At 52.7% G+C, this 24,022-nt stretch overlaps 1 pseudogene; it reads left to right on the forward strand.

The window, feature by feature from the left end:
- Positions 1-23,818, forward strand: part of LOC119309101 — a 48,059-nt pseudogene extending 24,241 nt beyond the window's left edge.
- Positions 23,819-24,022: the final 204 nt, after the last annotated feature.

Consider the following 24,022-nt stretch of genomic DNA (forward strand, 5'->3'; position numbering starts at 1 on the left):
GTAATAGTTACAAAGGGTACACCACTAGGGCGGAGGCCGAATCTAGATACGCCCGCTATCTAGCAGGAGAGAGGAGGGAGCGTTGGAGGAACCGGATGAAGACCAGTTTGATCGCGATGATGCTCATCATGATGACCACAGCTCTCTTCTATGTGATGGTAGTTTAGATGATCGATATCGACTTGTAATGTGAAGGCAAACTCGATACTCGCGGTCTTGAGACTTGTAATGTTTTATCTTTGTCCGGTCTTTTGAATCCGGAGACTAATATGATGAATTGTATTCGGAGACTAATCTTCTATTGTATTTGATGAATCTGATGTTGCTGTGTGCTGCTGTCTATATTCTATGCAATAATATATTTTGTAACCTGTGCAAAAATCAGAAAAGCAAAAAAAATAAAACCTAATATTCATACTAATGGCGCACCACACAAGACACTAATGGCGCACTGTGATCATCACACTAATGGCGCATTAGCTCCTGGTGCGCCATTAGAATGCCAAAGCACATTTGTACATATGGCCCCTGGGAGGCATTCTAATGGCGCACTGCAGGCGATACTAATGGCGCACTACGTGGTGCGCCATTAGAACACCAGATACTAATGGCGCACCAGTAGTGCGCCATTAGAATTTAATTCTAATGGCGTGATGCCAGTGGCGCACCAGTAGTGCGCCATTAGAAGGCAAATTCGGTGCGCCACTAGCATGCCTTTTCCTAGTAGTGTTTGCGCCGACGGTGACTGAGGGAGTCCTGGATTAGGGGGTGTTCGGATAGCCGGACTTCATCTCCCGCCGGACTCCAGGACTATGAAGATACAAGACCGAAGACTCCGTCCCGTGTCCGGAAGGTTCTTTCCTTGGCGTAGAAGGCAAGCTAGGTGTGCGGATATTCAAGATCTCCTCCCCATGTAACCGACTCTGTGTAACCCTAACCCTATCCGGTGTCTATATAAACCGGAGGGTTGTAGTCCGTAGGACTAAGATACATCATACATACAACAACCATCGTCATACACGATCATACCATAGGCTAGCTTCTAGGGTTTAGCCTCCTTGATCTCGTGGTAGATCCACTCTTGTACTACCCTTATCATCAATATTAATCCAGCAGGAGTAGGGTTTTACCTCCATCGAGAGGGCTCGAACCTGGGTAAAACAAAGTGTCCCCTGTCTCCTGTTACCATCCAACATTGACGCACAGTTCGGGACCCCCTACCCGAGATCCGCCGGTTTTGACACCGACATTGGTGCTTTCATTGAGAGTTCCTCTGTGTCGTCACCTTTAGGTTCGATGGCTCCTTTGATCATCAACAGCGATAAGGTCCAGGGTGAGACTTTTCTCCCCGGACAGATCTTCGTCTTCGGCGGCTTCGCTCTGCGAGCCAATTCGCTTGGCCATCTGGAGCAGATCGAAAGCTACGCCCCTGGCCATCAAGTCAGGTTTGGAAGCTTAAACTACACGGCGGATATCCGTGGAGACTTGATCTTCGACGGATTTGAGCCACAGCCAAGCGTGCCGCACTATCGAGAAGAGCACGATATAGCTCTGCTCCCGAACAGTGTCATGGAGGCCGCACACGCTCCGGCCCCGACCATCGATTCGGAGTCCGCTGCGTTCGTCGAGGAAGAACGGTTGGACGTCACCTCAGGGGCTCCGACGTTAAAGGCGGTTGAGCCGAACGCCGACCCCGCACTCCGTGCTGCCAATTACTCTAAGGAGCCGGATTCTTCTCCGAACTCCGGGCCCTTTACGCCCCGGCCGATCGAATCCGATTGGACGCCCGTAATGGAGTTCACCGCCGCGGATATCTTTCAGTGTTCACCTTTTGGTGACATCCTGAATTCTCTCAAGTCTCTCTCTTTATCAGGAGAGCCCAGGCCGGATTATTGTCTGCGAGGTTGGGATTCGGATGATGAAGGAATTCAAAGCCCACCCACCACCCACGTAATAGCAACTGTCGACGATTTAACCGACATGGTTGACTACGGCTCCGAAGATTTCGACGACTTGGACGACGAAGGAGGAGACGAACAACAACCAGCACCTGTAGGGCGCTGGACCGCCACCTCATCATATGACATATACATGGTGGACGCTCCAAAAGATGGAGAAGGCGATGGAACAGCGGAGGACGGCTCATCAAAAAAGCATCCCAAGCGCCGCCATCAGCGGCACCGCTCCAAATCCCGCCAAAGCAAGAACGGTGATTCCGGCACGGGAGACAATGCTACCCCGGACACCGCCGAAGAACACCAACCCCAGCAAGACTCGGCACGGGAAGACGGTGAAGCCAGCCCTCACAAGAATGCGGCAGAAAGAGAGGTTGAGGATGATAACTACATGCCTCCCTCCGAAGACGAGGCAAGCCTCGATGACGACGAATTCGTCGTACCACCAGACCCCGCCGAACAAGAGCGTTTTCAACGCAGGCTTATTGCCACGGCCAACAGCCTAAAGAAAAAGCAGCAACAGCTTAGAGCTGATCAGAATTTGCTGGCGGATAGATGGACAGATGTCCTTGCGGTCGAGGAGTACGAACTCGGGCGCCACTCCAAAACTTTCCCCAAATGCAGGCTGCTTCCCCAATCAGAGGACGAAGCAAACGACATGACAGATCGGCCACCTTGCGGCCGTGACAGAGAGGCCCACCGAACCTTCAGGCCAACCGTACTACGGGGCTGTTCGGCCAGGGCACAAGAAAACGAACCAGACCTGCGACAAGTATTGGAGGACAAAGCAAGGCAGACAAGATTGAAATATGGATCGCGCGGACGCCCAACACATGACAATTTTCAGTCCGGACACAACAGGTCCGGCCGGGCCGAACACAACATGCACAACTCTGCCGAGCTACGGCGCGACCTAGCCCAATACAGGGGCGCCGCACACCCGTTATGCTTCACATACGAAGTAATGGATCATAAAATCCCAGAGGGTTTTAAACCCGTCAATATCGAGTCGTACGATGGTACGACAGACCCGGCAGTTTGGATCGAGGATTATCTCCTCCATATCCACATGGCACGCGGCGACGACCTGCACGCCATCAAATACCTCCCACTCAAGCTCAAGGGACCAGCTCGGCATTGGCTCAACAGCCTGCCAGTAAACTCAATTGGTTCTTGGGAGGATCTGGAGGCCGCATTCCTTGACAACTTTCAAGGCACTTACGTGCGACCACCGGACGCTGATGATCTAAGCCACATAAACCAGCAGCCAGACGAATCGGCCAGGCAATTTTGGACACGGTTCCTCACAAAGAAAAATCAGATAGTCGACTGTCCGGACGCAGAAGCCCTAGCGGCCTTCAAGCATAATATCCGCGATGAATGGCTTGCCCGGCACCTGGGACAGGAAAAGCCGAAGTCAATGGCAGCCCTAATGACGCTCATGACCCGCTTTTGTGCGGGAGAAGACAGCTGGCTAGCTCGTAGTAACAACTTATCAAAGAAGTCCGGAAATTCGGACACCAAGGACAAAAGTGGCAGGTCAAGTCGAAACAATCAAAAACGCCGCATAAGCTGCGACAGTAATGAGGATACGGCAGTAAATGCCGGATTCAGAGGCCATAAATCCGGTCAGCGGAAACAGCCATCTAAAAAGAATAACCAGGGCCCATCCAGTTTGGACCGAATACTCGATCGCCTGTGCCAAATTCACGGCACCCCCGAAGTGCCAGCTAACCACACTAACATAGACTGTTGGGTGTTCAGGCAGGCAGGCAAGTCAATAGCCGAACATAAAAACAAGGGGCTAGACAGCAATGACGAGCGGGAGCCCAGGCCGCTGAACAATAAAGGACAGAAGGGGTTTCCCCCACAAGTGCGGATGGTGAACATGATATATGCAACCCACATTCCCAAGAGGGAAAGGAAGCGTGCGCTACGGGACGTATACGCGATGGAGCCAGTCGCCCCAAAGTTCAACCCTTGGTCTTCCTACCCGATCACTTTCGATCGAAGGGACCATCCCACTAGCATCCGTCATGGCGGCTTTGCCGCATTGGTCCTCGATACAATCGTTGACGGATTTCATCTTACAAGAGTCCTAATGGACGGCAGCAGCAGCCTGAACCTGCTTTATCAGGATACAGTGCGGAAAATGGGCATAGATCCATCAAGGATCAAGCCCACAAGGACGACCTTTAAAGGCGTTATCCCAGGTGTAGAGGCCTGTTGCACAGGCTCAATAACACTTGATGTGGTCTTCGGATCTCCGGATAATTTCCGAAGCGAAGAGTTAATCTTCGATATAGTCCCGTTCCGCAGTGGTTATCACGCCCTGCTCGGACGAACTGCATTCGCTAAATTCAATGCGGTTCCGCACTACGCGTACCTCAAGCTCAAGATGCCAGGCCCTCGAGGAGTAATCACGGTCAGCGGAAACACCGAACGCTCCATAACTACGGAGCAGCACACGGCGGCCCTCGCATCGGAAGTACAAAGTAGCCTTCCAAGGCAGTTCTCCAGTCCGGCCGTTAAAACGCCGGACAATGCAAAGCGCACCCGGAGTAACCTACAACAAGACCATTTGGCAAGATCGGAGCAGGCGTAGCAATGCGGCCCCAACCACATCCATCGCATCATCGCGGAATTAGTACCTCGAGTACACAGCTATGCCCTTAAAATTCCATGGGCACGGGGGAAGGGGGCACTTTAGCGGCATGCCTACAATACGGCGTTAAACGTACTAGGGGCTGCCGGACTTTTTCTTTTATTTCTTACTTTTAGGACTCCATATTCAGGATAACCTGTTCGGCCTCGCTGCCGCACAAGACGATACAAGGCCCGGGAGAGCAGACAAAACTACGCCGCACTACCAATTCTCAGGTGGTCTCTATTTTGAGCGATATATATGTTTACAAATATCAGCGGCCTGCGCCTAGTCAGGACATGTTATATAGTCCAGTATCTCCTGCTTATCGCACTCTTTGTACCGTCAAGCTTTAAATTGCTTCTTTATAAACAATGCATAGATTTGCGTCTATTTTTCTGCATTACATTTTTGAATATATATATATGTTTATCTTATAACATGATCGCACCCGTACACCATGGTACGGCAAACCACGCCAGGGGCTTTATTTCCCTTCTATCTGGACGTGAGAAGTCCGCACACCTTCCCAAGTGCGGCACCCCGAACTTATAGCACTATATGCATCGGCTCCGAGTCATGATTCTGGTCATATGTTGGGTTTGCTCGGCTCCTGTGTTCGGCCACCTTACGTTCCGTTTTCGGCTAAGGCAGCTCCAGGAGAACCGCTGCGATTGCACCCCGGTTCGGCCGGGCGAGTGCCTCAGTGGAGAAAGCTAAAACAGACTGTCATGACAGTGCATGAGACCGGTCGCTGTTCGAGAGGTTTTTTCGAGTCCTTAAAGGCTTATGCCGCTTCGGGCGGAGAGCTGGCTAAACACCAGCTAAAAGGCGTGGATAGCGCCCCGAATTCGGCCTTCCGAACTAGGGGCTTCGCCGAAATTTAAAATTATAAAGTTCTATGGCTAAGTGAGAGTGTTCAAGCATTATAGTCCGGTATCCTGGTTCGTTGTGCTGAAGGCCTCCCTCGATGGACCCAATTATGGGAAAAAGAGCCCTCAGGTTTATCCCGAACACCCCAGCACTAGTTGCATGGGGGCTGAAGTCGACGACTCGCCATCTCTCAATTATTGATAAACGGCCGCACAGAAAACAATATTTTAAATTCAAAGCATTGCTTAAAGCGCATAAGAACAAGTTTTCAGCGCACAGGATACAAATGACCGAGTTTACTCCAGTATTACATCTCTACTGCATTCATCCGCGACAAGTCGAGCTCCAGCAAGAACTTCTTTATAGTAGTTCTCGGGCTTGCGATGCTCCTTCCCCACTGGCGGCCCGTCCTTCACCAGCTTCTCGCCGTTCAGCTTGCCCCAGTGCACTCTCACACGTGCAAGGGCCCTCCGGGCACCCTCGATGCAGGCAGAGCGCTTGATGACTTCAAGTCGTGGACAAGCTTCCACCAGCCGCCGCACAAGCCCGAAGTAGCTCCCAGGCAGGGCCTCCCCAGGCCACAGCCGAACTATAAGACCATTTATGGCCTGTTCGGCCGCCTTGTGTAGCTCGACCAGCTGCTTCAGCCGGTCACTCAAGGGCACAGGGTGTCCGGCCTCACAGTACTGAGACCAGAACACACTCTCCGCCGAGCTGCTCTCTCCGGCTCCATAGAAAGCGGCGGCATCGGACGCGCTGCGGGGAAGATCGACAAAAGCCCCTGGAGAACTCCGGATCCGGGTAAGAAACAGGTATTTTATTTTTATATTCTTACTTTGCATTGAAAATGCCTTACCCGCTGCTATCTTCTTCAACTCCTCCAATTCTTGGAGAGCCTTCTGGGCTTCGGCCTTAGCATTCTTGGCGGCCTCAACGGCAGAGGTGAGCACGGTGGCTTGCGTTTTCACGTCAAGCTCCAGAGCCTCATGTTTCTTCATGAGATCCTGCAGCTTCTGCTGCACCTCGCCGCATTCGACCCCAAGCCTTTCTCGCTCGGTGCGCTCCTCGGCCGTTTTCTTTTCGGCCTCGGTAAGCGCCTGCCTCAGGGTGGCCACCTTCGTCGTGGCCCCTGCATTAGGCAGCATATTCCTGTTATTTTTTCGCAATCAAGCCTCTCCATGGGCACATTTTATTATTCAGAGGATTTTCTTACCTTCATTCTCTTTGAGCTGCCCTTTGGCAAGTCCGAGCTCTTGCTCGGACCGCTCAAGGTCCTTCTTCAGGACGTCCACCTGCGCAGTCAATGCGGCGGTGGACAGCAGCGAAGCCTGCACACGCATATTTGACCTTTTTATTAGTCTCCTGCGATAATTATTAGATCCTCTATCCGGCTTTTCTTTCCGAACACCGAACAGAGCATCAGGGGCTACTGTCTATGCGGTAATAGATTTAACATATTATTTACTTGCTTGAAAGCCTGTTAGAAGGCTGGCGCAAGCTTCGTTCAGCCCGCTCTTGGCGGACTGAACCCTTTTGATCACCGTACTCATAATAGTACGGTGCTCCTCGTCGATGGTGGCGCCTTCAAGCGTCTCCATCAAATAGTCCGGCGCCTCTGGTTGGGCAGAGGTCGCCGGGCCTGACGGCTCACTCCTCTTGGAAGGAGATTGCCCGCCACGCGCCGGGTCTGTTGAGACCGGCGCGGTGTCCGGCACAGAGCCGCACTTGGTGCCCTGGAGGGACTTATCCCCTCCACTCCTGGAGTCCGGGAGGTCGCCGTACGGCTCCTCCAGAACCATCTCCTCCTGCCCAGGAGTTCGGCGGGACGCCACTTCGGCATCATCCGTCCGGAGGGGGAGATAGCGGGCGGAACTGAGTTCACGTACGAAGAGTCCAGGGAACCACTCGACGAATCGTCGAGTGTGGTCCAGGGCGGCCTGCACAATTACATTTAAACATCAGGGAAAGCTGCGCAAAAGAAAGAATATCATGAGTTACTCTGGTATCCGAATACTTACGACGTCGCCGGACGCTTGGTCCTTTCCGGCCGCTCCTCCTCGTCCTTATTGGGGTCAGGGGAGTAGTCCGGCGGAGGGGTTTTCCTCTTTTTGGACCCCTTAGCCGCCCCCGCTGGGGCGGCCTTCCTCTTCTTTCCTTCCCCCATTGGAGGGGGAGGGATTTCTTCTTCCTCCTCCTCGCTTTCACGAGAGGAGGGCGTCGCAGACTCGCCAGGTGACGAGTCTGATAGCACCACGTTGCGGGCACTCTTTCGAACCCCGGTGGTCGCCTTCTTCTTGACCTTCTTATCCAGCACCACGTAAGGTACCGGAGCCAGCAGCTTCCTTAAAAGAGCTAGGGCTGGGTCTTCGGGCAGAGGAGCCGGACAGTTGATGGGTCCGGCTATCTCTCGCCACGCCTGTCAAAGGTGAAGGGAGTTTGGATCCCGCATGGAGTCAATCTATGAAAAAAGAGCTTAACAAGCCTGTCAAAGGTACAGATAGCTTACCTCGCTGGCGTGACGCTGCGAGCTGAATCCGCGATCCTCGGAAGCGGACGAGGGGGACTCGGCGCCTTTGGTCAGCACCTTCCAGACGTCTTCATACGTCGTGTCGAAGAGCCTACTAAGGGTTCGGTGCCGCGCCGAGTCGAATTCCCACAAAGTAAAATCCCGTTGTTGGCACGGGAGGATCCGGCGGACGAGCATAACCTGGATTACATTCACAAGCTTGATGGGCTTGTTCACCAGGGACCGGACACATTTCTGCAGTCCGGTCACTTCTTCTTCGTTGCCCCACGACAGGCCCGTCTCTTTCCAGGACATAAGCCGCGTGGGGGGTCCGGATCTGAACTCGGGGGCTGCGATCCATTTCGGATCGCGTGGCTCGGTGATGTAAAACCACCCGGCTTGCCACCCCTTTAAGGTCTCCACAAAGGAGCCCTCGAACCAGAGGATATTGGCCATCTTGCCGGCCATGGCGCCTCCGCACTCCGCCTGGGTGCCGGACACCACCTTGGGCTTGACGTTAAAGGTCTTGAGCCAGAGGCCGAAGTGGGGGCGGACGCGGAGAAAGGCCTCACACACGACGATAAACGCCGAGATGTTGAGGATAAAGTTCGGGGCCAGATCGTGGAAATCCAGCCCGTAATAGAACATGAGACCCCGGACAAATGGGTGGAGTGGAAACCCTAGTCCGCGAAGAAAGTGGGGAAGAAAAACTACCCTCTCATGGGGCTGTGGGGTGGGGAGAATCTGACCACCCTCAGGAAGCCGATGGGCAATGTCCTTGGACAAGTATCCGGCTTTCCTTAACTTTTTTACTTGCTCCTCCGTGACGGAGGAGGCCATCCACTTGCCTCCCGCTCCAGACATCGTAGGGGAAGGTTGAGGTGAGAACGGCGAGCTTAGGCGCTGGAGCTTGAGTGCGCAAGAGATGGATTGGCAGAGGAGGAAGAAGGCGTAAAGTGAAAGGGCGGATCTTTATCCCCTTATATGGTCGACTGCGGTTATGCGTCCCCACTTGCCTAATAAAACTCGCCTGCCTCCCAAGCGCTGTGATAAACAGCACGGTTGGGTTACCCACGTCCGTATTAATGAGAATCCCGCTGAAAGGGGTGCACGATCTCTGCTTCGATAAGACGTGCCAAGGAAACCGCCTCGTTAAACGTGCGGCGATGCAACAGTAAAATACTCCATACAGAAGGCTTGGCCGCGATGTTATGATACGTCGCAGGATACGTCGGCAGATTAGATTTGTGTTAACATTATTCTCTATATGGCAATACGTGGAAACTTATTTTGCAGAGCCGGACACTATTTTTGGTGTTACTCGTCTTCTTGAAGAACTTGGAGGAGGAACCCGCCCTGCAATGCCAAAGACAATTCTTGTGCTGGACTCGTCATTGAAGCCAGGTTCAGGGGCTACTGAGGGAGTCCTGGATTAGGGGGTGTTCGGATAGCCGGACTACATCTCCCGCCAGACTCCAGGACTATGAAGATAGAAGACCGAAGACTCCGTCCCGTGTCCGGAAGGTTCTTTCCTTGGCGTAGAAGGCAAGCTAGGTGTGAGGATATTCAAGATCTCCTCCCCATGTAACTGACTCTGTGTAACCCTAACCCTATCCGGTGTCTATATAAACTGGAGGGTTGTAGTCCGTAGGACTAAGATACATCATACATACAACAACCATCGTCATACACGATCATACCATAGGCTAGCTTCTAGGGTTTAGCCTCCTTGATCTCGTGGTAGATCCACTCTTGTACTACCCTTATCATCAATATTAATCCAGCAGGAGTAGGGTTTTACCTCCATCGAGAGGGCCCGAACCTGGGTAAAACAAAGTGTCCCCTGTCTCCTGTTACCATCCAACCTTGACGCACAGTTCGGGACCCCCTACCCGAGATCCGCCGGTTTTGACACCGACAGTGACCTCTCGGGTCATCGAAAGCAACCTTCACGCCAGCTCAGAACTCGCCGAGCAGTTGGATCCGATGGAGCTCTCTTCCGTAAACGAGCTCTTGGATCGCATCGCCGCACTGGGGGTCGCTACAAATCACGACCAGGTTGGGCTTAAACCCGATCTAAGAGAAATTAACTCTCCCCAAGTCACCCACCACGTTGCCGTGGTAGAGGCGCAGTGCGGCGACCCTTCATCTATCCTAAGGACTAGCTACGTCTGAATTCCCGAACCGTCCAGGCCGGATACCCGCGGAGGGGAGGATACAATCCAAGACTTGAGCTTAGAATCAGGCAACGGGCTAGACTCATCGGACAACATCCAAGACTCCGGACTTCAGAGTTCGGAAGATCTTCGGCCTCCGAATCGTAAATTGGGTGAGGTCTCAGATTCAACGACACCCGCCCGCCCGATCATAAGCGATCTTTCCCAAATCAGGCAAAAGCCCGAAGAAACAGTACATCACTACTGGGCCAGATTCCTCCTGGTTATGAACAGGACAAAGGACTGCAGCGAGGGAGACGCGATTTCAATCTTTTGCAGTAATTGCACGGACGAGGGAATACTTAACGCCATAAGTCGTCGTGATATTACACGCTTCGCTGACTTGGCGTCCATAGTACAAATGTACTGTGCGATGGAAAGCGCTTGGAAAACCGAAATAAAATTTTGGGATAATCCGGCCTTGAATAGCAATCCCGTCCGAACTAAGAGGGTGCACCACAGTAAGGCACCCGGATCAAATATCAGAAAGCCAAAACCCTCTAGAGGGCATGGAACCGTACTGGAAAGATGGCTTGATGGACCTTGTAGGATTCACAGTACAGAGGACGCCACTCCAACTCACAGCCTTAGAGCATGTTGGATACTCCGGCAGGTGGCCAAAATTGGCGAGGACCTCCTAATTTCAGAGCCCGAAGAAAGCCAGCCCGAGGACACCAGTACCGTTCTCACAGTCTTCGAGACTTTCGCATCAAATAATATGCGAAAAAGAACACTCCACAGCCTCACCAAAGTCTATCAAGTAGCAACGATAAACCCATGGAGTAACACTGCTATCACCTTCAACGCGAGTGACGAACCTAAAATCCGAACAACCCGAGCACCAGCCGCATTGGTCCTCAGTCCCATAGTGGACGGTTGTCGCCTCGCAAAGGTACTCATGGATGGAGGCAGCGGATTGAACCTCATTTACGAGGAAACCCTCCAAAAGATGAAAATAGACAGGAACCACATTGAGCGAAGCAGCACAACCTTTAGAGGAATAATCCCCAGTCAGGAAGCGTGCTGCACTGGAAAGATCACACTAGATGTGGTGTTCGGCACGCCGGATAATTGCAGGTCCGAAAAAGTCACGCTCCAGGTGGCCCCGTTCAAAAGCGGATACCACGCTATATTAGGACGGGAGGCATTCAAAGTTTTCCAAGCTATATCCCATTACGGGTACATGAAGCTCAAGATGCCTGGGCCAAACGGAATTATCACTCTCGCTAGTGATCCGAACATAGCACTCCGCGCCGAAAACAAGACAGCCGCATTGGCCCTTGAGGCACTATCCGAAACCTTAGCGGACGAAGAACTGACCGCGCTGCGCTCCATGGTTAATAGGGATGATGTGATACTCGATAAGAGATCCAAATCCACATCCTTCAAACCACTGGACGAAATAGTCAAATTCCAGGTCCACCCAACGGACCCCAATAAAACAACCTATATCGGGGCACGACTGAACCCTAATGTAGACACCGCACTACGAGAGTTCCTACGAGAGAACTGGGACATTTTTGCTTGGCACCCTTCAGACATGCCAGGAATCCCACGCAGGCTGGCCGAACACAGCTTAAATATCCAGAAAGGATTCAAACCTGTCAAACAAGCCCTTCGGCGCTTTTCCGAACCGAAGAGACAGGCTATGGGAGAGGAGCTAGCCAAGTTATTGGAGGCCGGATTCATTAAAGATATAAAACATCTGGACTGGCTAGCAAACCTGGTGATGGTACCAAAGAAGGACAAATCCTGGCGCCTATGCGTCGATTTTAAAGACCTCAATAAGGCCTGCCCAAAGGATCCCTTCCCCCTCCCTCGCATAGATCAAATTATCGATGCCACTGCAGGACACGATTCGTTGTGTTTCCTCGACGCATACTCCGGTTACCATCAAATCAAGATGGCAGAATCAGACCAAGCCGCAACGGCATTCATCACACCATACGGCCCATTCTGCTTCAACACAATGCCCTTCGGGCTAAAAAACGCCGGCTCAACATATCAGCGCATGATCCAAACATGTCTGGCAAACCAGATCGGCAAAACAGTGGAGGAGTACATGATGATGTGGTCGTCAAATCAAGACATGTCGAATCTCTAGTAGACGACTTGAGGCTTACATTCGATAACCTCCGAAAATACGAAATCAAGCTCAATCTGGAAAAATGCGTTTTCGGCGTTCCAGCTGGAAAGCTCTTGGGATTCATTGTATCTGGTAGAGGAATCGAAGCAAATCCAGCCAAGATCCAAGCTTTGTCATAATTGGATGTCCCAAAAGACCTCCAACAAATACAGAAACTAACCGGATGCGTGGCGGCTCTAAGCCGCTTCATCTCCCACCAGGGAGAAAAGTCGCTGCCCCTTTACCACCTCCTTAGGCGCACCGAACACTTCGAGTGGACGGACGCTGCCACGGCCGGACTCGAGGAAATAAAGGCCATATTAGCAACAAACCCAGTCCTGGCCGCGCCAAACACTGGCGAACCAATGCTATTGTACATTGCAGCAACTCATCAAGTTGTCAGCGCAGTACTCGTCGTCGAGCGGGAAACGGACGGACACAAACTCCCCCTTCAAAGGCCGGTCTACTACGTGTCCACTGTCCTCACTCCATGCAAATCATGGTACCCGCACTATCAAAAGATTGCATACGCGGTATTTATGGCATCCCGGAAGCTACGACACTACTTTCAAGAGTGTTCCATAATAGTAGCCTCGGAAGTACCACTCAATGATATTATTAACAACCACGATGCAACGGGCCGGATAGCAAAATGGGCCATCGAGCTCCTCCCGTTCGATATAACCTATAAGCCATGGCGAGCTATTAAATCGCAAGTCCTGGCCGACTTCGTCGTAGAATGGACGGAGGCCGAGCTCCCTAAAGAGTACGGCACATATTCAAACTGGATCATGCATTTCGACGGCTCCAAAATGCTGGCCGGCTAGGGGTCGGCGTCGTCCTGACGTCCCCCACAGGAGACACAGTTCAATATGTGCTCCAAATCATGTACACGGATTCCAACAATGCAGCCGAATACGAGGCCCTCCTACATGGTCTCCGGATGGCAGTATCCATGGGCATTCAATGCCTAGAGGTGCGCGGGGACTCGAACCTCGCGATATCCCAAATAAACGGAGACTTCGACGCCAAGGATCCAAAAATGGCAGCTTACCGCAATGCCGTCCTAAAAATGTCAGCTCAGTTCGAAGGGTTGGAGTTTCATCATATAGCCCGAGAAAACAATCAGGCAGCGGATGTCCTTCCACGTATTGGGGCAAAACGCGATGTGATCCCTCCTAACATCTTTTTAGAAAGATTGTTTAAACCATCCGTAGCATGGGAGGGGGAACCCACAAATAATAGCCCGGACACAACCGCACCACCCGACGCCGAACAATCTGACATAATTGGTTGTTGTGCCACCGAAATTACACCTTCATCCCACATCATAATGGCGGTCATCGCCCCGTGGACAGAACCGTTCCTAGCCTACCTTACTAGGCAGGAACTCCCAGAGGACCAAAATGAGGCACGCTGCATAGTGCGGCGATCTAAAGCCTATAAGGTCCACGAGGGAGAGCTTTATAAGAAAAGCACTACCGGAGTCCTTCAATGATGTATCTCCGAAGAGGAAGGGCGGAATTTGCTGGCCGAAATTCATGCCGGACTCGGTGGCCATCACGCTGCAGCTCGGTCCCTTGTAAGCAAGGCTTTCCGTACGGGCTTTTATTGGCCGACGGCCCGAGCAGACGCTCAGGACTTGGTCCAATGATGCGTCGGTTACCAGCTCTTTGCAAACCAAAGCCATATGCCACCCACCGCCCTCCGAACTATCCCCATCACTTGGCCTTTTGCGGTCTGGGGGCTTGACATGGTGGGACCCCTTAAAGGCGGAAGCCACAAGAAAAAACACTTACTGGTCATGGTGGATAAATTCACCAAATGGATAGAAGCCAAGCCTGTTAAGACGGCCGAATCCGGACCTGTGATAGACTTCATATCCGGGGTTGTACACCGTTACGGCGTCCCCCACAGCATCATCACTGATAACGGCACAAACTTCACCTCCGACGAGGTAAAAGCTGTGGTGCAAAAACATGGGCATTAAGCTCGACTATGCTTCTGTCTATCACCCACAAACCAACGGCCAGGTCGAATGTGCAAATGGTCTCATCATGAGCGGCATTAAACCAAGACTAGTGCGGTCCCTCAAGGAATCCAATACGCACTGGGTGGAGGAGCTCGACTCCGTACTCTGGGGGCTGCGGACCACGCCGAATCGCACCACCGGATACACACCATTATTTATGGTGTACGGCTCAGAGGCAGTTCTGCCCTACGACATAATTCATGACTCGCCTCGAGTGCACATGTACGAAGAAAGAGAAGCCGAGCTTAATCGGCAGGACAACTTGGACGCTTTAGAGGAGGAGCGCCATGTGGCAAAAGCCCGTTCCGCATTTTACCAACAGCAGGCTCGAAGATATCAAAGCAGAGAAGTACGGGCCAAAAATTACAATGTTGGCGAACTAGTTCTACACCTGCCGGATAAGAAAAAGGACAAACTCAAGCCCAAATGGGAAGGTCCCTTCATAATCGACCAAGTCCTGACTGGTGGAGCGTACCGCCTGCGAGATGCGTCGGATAACCGACTCGAGCCGAACCCATGGAACACCGCACGTCTCCGAAGATTCTATGCCTAGCGCCGGACTCTGTGTTTATCTCCTTCCTCTGTCCATTTTTTATGCTATTTTTTCTGTCTTCATTTCTCTCCTTCCACTCTTTTCTCTTATAGCCCTTAAAGGCTCATCAAGTGACGTGCCACCTGCGCTCATTTAACCTGGGGGCTTCTTTAACAGAAGCTTATTTATATGGGTTTCATGCCCAACACATACGTCAAACTTCCGCATGTACCTTTTCTTCACCATTATATGCATCGATATGACTTAAGTTTTGGCCAAGCTGGGTTGCCTGGCTCCTGTGCTTACCCCTACGTTCCCGATTGTTTGGCTAGGCGGTAAAGGGAGCACCTCTGTGATTGTTACTGCCGGATCATCCGGATGTGTACCTCAGACTGGGTGAAGCCGAAAGCTAGCGTTCTTAAGGGAATATTCCGTCGGTGAACTAAAGATGAACTTTTTTACTCATTTATATACATGCCCCCAGATGATTTTCCTGCATTTGCAGTCCGGACATGCACTTTAGGGCATGCCTCCCAGAGAAAGGAACCCCTAACGGAACTATTCTCTCTGGAAGATGTTTCTTACTAACCATGTAATATAACATAACTAGTTGGGCACTTGTCTGATAAAGCACTAATGGCCCCTACGCCTGGTCTCCATGCATACCCCGGTTTATACTTAACCGATAGGGTATTCGGACACACTCCGGACCGTCAGGTCCCGAGGTCGAAGCGAAAAGGTCGGCAATGACAAAAGATCTACAATCCGGCTAGAAGGCATTCTACATGTCAATTAAAAATTACATAGTCACTTCGACTGTTCGTATTCCTCTTCTATACCATCTAACAGGCTGTCTAATTTACAGTCCTGCTGGGAATACTTTGCGGCCAATTCTACTTGGCCGTATACTAAGCTTACAGGGATCTCCTCCCCGTCAGGCCCCACAGGTCCAACCTCGGCCATGCGATTTGGGTCAGCCTTGGTGTACCGCGTCTTCACCATGGCCCAGGCTTCTCTTGCGCCTTGGCGGCAGGCCGAAATCTTCCACAATTGGAAGCGTCGCCGTGCTCCCTTTAGCTTATCCGCAAGCTCTCCAAGGCCTTCGAGACTGGGAAGGGATGGCCATAAGGCTTGGGCAACACCCTGCATCACCTGCCAAACTCGCTCGTGCAGTTGCGGGAGTTCGGGAAGAAGGTCGCCCGTTGAACCGGGCATCTCCTCTGCAAGACGACCTGTTAGAATACCTACAGACATAACTCTGTTAGTCTCCTTCCTCGCCGAACTCCTTTTTTAAGAGTTCGTTTAAGCACTTACTAAAAATGCCACGTCGAAGTCGCTGATTCTCCTTAGTGGAGTCCGACAGCTGGCCACGAACATCTTTCAGTTCAACGTCCAGCTTGGTGTTGGCATCCTGAAGGTCATTCTTCTCCTGCCTCACCTTTGTTAGCATGCTTTCACCAGCCTTTAACTGGCGTAGAAGTTGTTGCTTTTCCGGACCCAGTCCGGCGCCATCTCCAATACCATTTGTCAGATTAGCACATTCGCCGTATTTCACATAATACTTATATTCTTGAAACATGTATTACCAGAGGGGGTCTCCTTGGGCTCCCTTGTCGCGGCTAGTGCGGCCTCCAATTGGGCTTTGCACTCTTTCAGCTCCTGGGACAGTACAGTATTCTTCTCTGTAAGAACCTGCATAACGAATGATCCTTAAATCAGTTACTCTAACTGCTTCAAGTCTCGGGGGCTACTGGTATATCTATATTTACCAAAATTTTCTTACCCGTATGTCTTTCACATACTGCTCCGTGGCTCTGGCTAAACCATTTTGAGCAGCACGGAGGTACGCATCTCCCGAATTGAAGGCATCTAAAGCCTCTTGGGAGAAACAAGCGTCGCGAAGGACTGTCCGGCGACGCCTGTGGTTCATGGCACTCCACCTCGGAATGGGTGGCAGACAGCCTGTCCGCATCCTCTGTCGGAGGAGCGTCCTGTGCGCGCCTTGTGTTTGCCTCCACTTCCGGGCCGGGCGTGGGAGCCTAGCTGGTGGAGGCGCGATTGGCAACCTCTCCGGATGTAGTCCGGCGAGGTCTCTTCGTCCTGAAGATAGCACGAACGTTAATATACCATGAAGGAGTAAAACACCAGGGAAAAAGAGGGTGTGTTGTACCTTTGCGCCGGCATCTCAGTCCGGACCACATTCCTTTTTGCCCCACGGGGCCCTGCGGCCCCTCGTTGGCTAGCTGCCGCAGGATCGGCCTCCCGCCTCGGGAATCTCCCCTACAAAACATGGTTGCTGTCAGAACAACCGAAATCCGTGGGAATGGGACCCCTCTCAAGGGAATAAAGCTCCGGTATTTGTCACCTGGGAGGCCGGGATTAACCCTGGGTAATCAGCCATAATGGCTACCAAGGTATTGTCCTTGCTTAGCTGATGAAACACCCCGTCGATAAGCTCCACCGATATGTCCGGTGCTCTTCGGAGTCCGGATCGAGGGACCGTTCTGGGTCCTCGGGCTGTGGAGGATGGCTGTTTATATCTTTTACCTCCTGACGCAATTCCTGCGTTGAAGTCGTTAGACTACATATTTAATCACAGGAATAAAAAATAAACAGGAAAGCACAATTGTCCGCTTACCCAATTCGGAGGATTGTACATGGAAAATCCGCCCTGCGGGTCGACGCGGAGGAATTCCTCCTCTTCTCCCTTGTACAAAGAGGATAAGATCTTTACTAGAGCGACGGCTGAGGCCGGCCCCTTACGGCCGTAGCGGGTGGCGTCATCCTCCCCGTTGAAATCCCACATGTGGTGGCCTCTATATTGAAGTGGCTGCACCCCCCGCATAATGCATATGGCCATGACTCTAATCATGGTTAGTCTGGAATGAGCCAACAGTCTTATCCGGCCCATCAAGTAAAGGACGTCTCTGTCGCTTTCTCTTTGAGAGCTCCGCGGACGCCAGCTCAAGCGTTTCTTTAATGGAGCACTATTGAACTCAGGGAGACCGACCCGGACAGGATCCGATAGCGGGACGTCATCTATATAAAACCATTCCGAGGGCCAGTCCTCGGACGCCTTCTTTGAGGTACCGGATAGATACCCGGTCCCGGCGATGCGCCATACTTCGGCTCCGCCCACTTGATATATGGACCCTTCTTGAGAGTGGGGCACCAGGCAGAATATCCTCTTCCACAATGCGAAATGAGCCTCAACACCCAAAAATAGCTCGCAGAGAGCGACGAAGCCCGCAATATGCAATATTGAGGCGGGCGTAAGATTGTGCAGCTGGAGGCCGTAGAACTCCAGGAGCCCTCGGAGAAATGGATGAATTGGAAATCCCAGTCCCCTTATTAGATAAGGGACTAGGCACACCCGCTCTCCTTTATAGGGACTAGGTGAGCTCTCCGCTTGTTTTCCGCCATGGTAGGTGGCGAGTCCGGCTCGGACCGGGACCATATAAGCCTGAGGGAGAAATCCCTTGGCCTGAAGCGACACTAACTCGCTATGCGGGATGGAGAAACTCTCCCAGTCTCCAGGGATAGGACTGGAAGGGCGAGAGGAGGAGCTGCGGCGGCTGGCCATGTTGGAATGGACCTTTGCTGGAGGCGCTTTGATGATTTCTCGTGGAAAGGGGGAGGTGTGGTTTGGATCTGAATCCTCATCCTGTTAAATAGGCGACTTGTTTATGCGGCTAGGGGTGTGGATATAAAAACGCCCCGGCTTTTCGCATTCGTTTGACACGTGGAAGATGGCCATTATTGGGCGTGGAAGCCAAGGAGCGCTACGTTTGAAAATCGGACATTATTCCTACAGGTACACAGAATTTGGAGAAGAACCCGCCTTGCAATGCCGAAGACAATCTGCGTGCCGGACTCGTCGTCATTGAAGCCTGGTTCGGGGGCTACTGAGGGAGTCCTGGATTAGGGGGTGTTCGGATAGCCGGACTATACCTTCAGCCGGACTCCTGGACTATTAAGATACAAGATTGAAGACTTCGTCCCGTGTCCGGATGGGACTTTCCTTGGCGTGGAAGGCAAATTTGGCGATGTGGATATTCAAGATCTCCTACCATTGTAACCGACTCTGTGTAACCCTAACCCTATCCGGTGTCTATATAAACCGGAGGGTTCTAGTCCGTAGGACAACTTCATCATACACAATCATACCATAGGCTAGCTGCTAGGGTTTAGCCTCCTTGATCTCGTGGTAGATCTACTCTTGTACTACCCATATCATCAATATTAATCAAGCAGGAGTAGGGTTTTACCTCCATCGAGAGGGCCCGAACCTGGGTAAAGACATCGTGTCCCTTGTCTCCTGTTACCATCCGACCTTGACGCACAGTTCGGGACCCCCTACCCGAGATCCGCCGGTTTTGACACCGACACCGACCCAGCGGTGTCGGCCGAAGGCTGGACGAGAGGGTTCTGGTTCAAGTACTAAAAAAGGTTAGAAGTCGGATTCGGCTGAAGAAAGAATGGAATAAGAAGAGAGACGACTTACCACAGGCGGGGGGTTGGCGCGCGAGTACGGCTCCATGCCGAACTGCCAATTCCCCGAGAGGCCGCAGTTCGTGATGTAATTCACCGTGTCCGCCACCTCCGTGTGGGGCATGTCCTTGGAGCACATCCGACTGGGGTCCCGGTGCCCACTCATCTGGCATATCATGTGAGGCCGACCTTGGAGCGGGAGGACTCGGCGCGCCATGAAGGCGGCCAGCAAGTCGGCCCCGACCAGACCCTCTGACTGCGTCAGCACTCGGAGTCGCGCGACGACGGCGGCGCCGGCAGGAGTCAGCGTCTTGGCCCTGTGGGACCAGCTGGGGAGCCTTCCAGCCAGTGCGCCGGCTTCGTAAGGCGGCAGGTTGACCCAGTCGCCTTCTGGGGCGACGTTCTTCACATAGAAATAAGATCGCTGCCACATCTTCACCGACGTAATCAGCGGGATGGGGGGAAATGGGTTGTCGGCCAACGACCTCCGCATCGCGATGAAGGCGCCGCACTGAGCTGGCACGCCGGCGACGTGCGTGCCGAGCTTGGAGCTGAAGAATTCTCCCCACAACTCGATGGTGGGGAGGACACCGAGGAAGCCTTCGCACAGGGTGGCGAAGGCAGCCAGCAGCACCACCGTGTTCGGTGTAAGGTGGTGCGGCTGGAGCCCGTGAAACTCCAAGAAGGAGCGGAAGAAGCCGCTCGCCGGCAGCCCGAGGCCGGGCATGAGGTGCGAGCGGAATATGACCCGCTCTCCCTCCTCCGGCACCGGCGATACCTTCCCCGCTGGCGCGGCACGGGCTCGCACGAGGCCTTCACCAGGAAGACGACGGGTCTTGTGAAGAAACTCGATGTGGTCGTCGTCGACCTCAAAGCCGTCCCACATGCCGGAGCGTACGGCGGCGGGCGCGGCGGTGGAAGAAGAACTCATCGCCGCGGGCGTGATGAGGCTCGACGTGATGGCAGCAAAGGAAGGGAAAAGGAAGAGGGAGCGGAGGAAGCAGAGGGAATGCGCGCGCGTGCTTCGCCGCCCGCTCCCTCCGCCTACTTATAGGCTCCTAGGCTGAGAAGCCGAGGGAGCGTCGTGGGATTAACTGCACCCAGGACCCCACGACCCCCACGACTTACCGCACAAAGTTACTGCGCAGGAATCCCGACCGCCCACTCGGCCGCAACGGATCCATGCGAAGGCCGAGGGGCGGTAGTGGCGGGTCCCGCCTACGGGCCTGTCCCGTCGCGCGCGTGGGTGGGCAGACTGGCCCGGCCACATGGCGCCACGCGGCGAGTCCGCAACGGGCGGCAACCTGGAAGCTTATCAGGCACGTCGTCTGGATCCCGCCACGACTTTCAAAACTCTTCAAGAGACGAGACGGCCTCCAGCGAGTCGGGCTCCCGATAGTCGGCTTGAAGAAATACGACAGGCGAAGCCCAGATCCAATCACCGGAAGTAAGAAACTGCTGAGGCTCCTCGACGTGTCTCCCTTGGCGCCTCGCCAGCTTCGGGGACTACTGTCAGAGCAATGGGCCACGGGTAGGCTAACCCAAGACCCAGAACCTTTCAAGGCATCGGGGCAGGCTACGCCCCTCAAGAGCCCCATGACGGAAAGCCGCCTCTGAGAGTCGGCCACAGCGCTGCTGGATACCTACTCACGGCCGAGTCCCAGGGGCGACGTTAAGGTGGGCTGACTCCGAGCTAGCGGCTTCCAGAGAAGCCGGCTATGGGAGTCGGCCCGCGACTCCAACCACCTCATGCTCTCGTAAGAAGGAATGGGACAGGCGCGGCCTCTGCGAGGTCCATGCCCGCCCCTGACCAAGGGAAGGCCGAAGGCGTAGCTACAGTACGCCGTACCCGCGGAGATCTCCGTCCGGCGCGGCACTGTTGCCATGCCAGCCCTGACGTCAACCCCAGTGGGCTGAACCCTGTGCCCACGTCGGCCTGACTGTATGACCCAAAGACGGCAGGCCCCACCAGTCAGCGGGGGCACCAAAGATGGCGAGAGCACCACAAGACGGACCCCGTGGGAGTCGGCCTAGCAGAGTCGGCCAGCCCCTCCCACGGGCCCTGCACGCCATTAACTAGACGAGACGGGGCGTGGCAACAGTGATCGCCCGTCGGGTGGCGGCACTGTTGCCATGACCCCATGACCAAGCCAGCGTCATTAGAAGCATGGATACAGTGATCCGCAGCCGGCAGGACCCGCCCGCGGCGGACATGGCCTGTCGGCTCCGTACCGGACCAGTCAGCGGGGCCCACCAGTCGCCGGGCCCCGGCAGTCGGCGGAGAAGACGGCGGCCTGAGAGACAGACCGCTGGGACCCGCGCCCAACCGGATTACCATTGTACCCCCGGGGGGTAGGCCTATATAAACCCCCCGGGGCACCCATGCAAAGGGTTCGACCCCATTAGCACTAGACCACAGAATATAGGCAGGAGGGAACTAGCCTTGCTTCTTCCTCCCTCAGAACACAGCTCAAGGAGCAACCTTGTACCCACTTTGCCATAGTGATCATGCGGAGACCCCGCAGAGCAGCAGTAGGGGTATTATCTCCTCGGAGAGCCCTGAAGCTGGGTAAGATTCGCCGGCTTACATGCCTACGCCTCATCCCGCTTCCAGGCACCGGCGACGTTCTACTCGCCCCCACCATGATAAGCCATCCTTTGGCATATGTCGCACCCAACCCCCGACAGCGTATGTGTGTGGATTACACGGATTTGAACAAGGCTTGTCCGGCCGATCCTTTTGCTCTTCCCCGTATTGATCAAATTATTGATGCTACGGCAGGTTGTGAGCGTTTGAGTTTTTTGGATGCGTATTCTGGTTATCATCAGATCAAAATGGCAGTTAAGGACCAGGAGAAGACAACTTTCATTACTCTGTTTGGAGCCTTCTGCTATGTGTCCATGCCTTTTGGGCTCAAGAGTGCCTAGGCGACTTACCAACGGTGTGTGCAAAATTGCCTTCATAATCAAATCGGGCGTAATGTTCATGCTTATGTGAATGACATTGTGGTGAAGAGAGAAGGAAACCCTGATTGATGATTTGAAGGAGACCTTCGATAATCTTCGGGTTTATAAGATGATGCTTAACCCGGCCAAGTGTGTTTTTGGCGTGCCAGCTGGTAAGCTGTTGGGTTTTCTGGTTTCCAACAGAGGCATTGAAGTTAACCCGGAGAAGATCAAATCCATTACTTCTTTGGCTAAGCTGGCATGCATCAATGATGTTCAACGTCTGGCAGGTCGTATTGCGGCCTTAAGCCAGTTCATAAGCCGGTTGGATGAAAAAGATATACCGCTGTACCAGATGATGAAGAAAACAGATCACTTTGTCTGGAGTGATGCTGCTAATCAAGCATTTGAGGACTTGAAGAAGCAGTTGGCTGAGCCGCCCGTTTTGGCTGCTCCCATTGATAAGGAGCCGTTGCTGTTATATGTAGCTGCCAACAACCGAGCTGTCAGTGTGGCTATTGTGGTGGAAAGGAATGAGGCAGGCAAGGAATATCCGGTTCAACGACCGGTTTACTATATCAGTGAGGTCCTTATTGAGTCCTCTGAGTGGGATGAACCTCTGATTTGGGATACCTTCTAGCATATTGATGCAGAGAGGATTTTGCAAATTCCTATATACCAGCATGACACAGAGGACATTGTCGCGTCCTAAGCAGTCTATGGTGGCAGCGTCAAAGCTTTGTTCCCGAAGCCCATGCTCGAATATCTACATGAGGAGGAGGAGACTGATATGGATGTCTCGAAGGAGTTGGAAGGATTCATCAAGGAGGTGTGTTGGCTAGGTTTATCTAGGGTTCACAACCCAAAACCGTTCAACTCATGCAACCATTTTCAAGTCAATGTGCAATGCATGGGTATTGGGTCAAGATGTCATGTTCATACTTATGGGGTCAAATGTTTTTCTTGTACAATTTCACTTTTTAGTTGACTGGAACAGAGTCGTGGAAGGTGGCCCTTGCTTGTTTAAGGGAGCAACAGTCGTTTTGGAGGAATACAATGGAAAAGACACATATTATAAGCTTGGTAAGATCTCAGTTTGGGCACGGATACAAGGTGACAGAAGGACTAATGAAGAAGAAAGAGCTTGTTGAGAAGGTACCTAAAAAGGTGGGGAGCCACCTTTCACTACTATTGTTAATGAAGGCGGGATAAATCCATCAAAGTGCTTGAGGGCTCGTATGTTTATTGATTTAAGTAAGCCATTTTCAATTTGTGCCAATTACACTGAAGGAGTGGAAAAGGTATCACGACTAATTTGAAAAACTTCCATACTGTTGTTACTTATGTGGTTGGCCACAAGGTAACTGAGTGTCGAGATGAAATTCATGAACCAAAGGACTGTGATTGTGGAGAGCGGTTACTAGTAAAATATGAAACTGAGGATCCACAGACGTCTGGTGTCAGAAGCAATGGGGGAGGAGGAGGAATGATGGAATGAGGCCGAGGTAGGAATCCGGGCTACCGGGACGATTCTGAATTTCAGGATATGTACATCACCAAGGATGAGGTAGATGAGCTACAAAGAAATAGAAGGGTTGTCAAAAAGTGGCTGGTGTGGTAAAATGGAATGCGGTAAAATGGGATCTTATTGAAGTGATCTTATTGACGCCACCATCAGATATGTTACTAAAAAAGTTCAATT

This window comes from Triticum dicoccoides, chromosome 5B, assembly GCF_002162155.2.
Source record: "Triticum dicoccoides isolate Atlit2015 ecotype Zavitan chromosome 5B, WEW_v2.0, whole genome shotgun sequence".
Lineage (NCBI taxonomy): Eukaryota > Viridiplantae > Streptophyta > Magnoliopsida > Poales > Poaceae > Triticum > Triticum dicoccoides.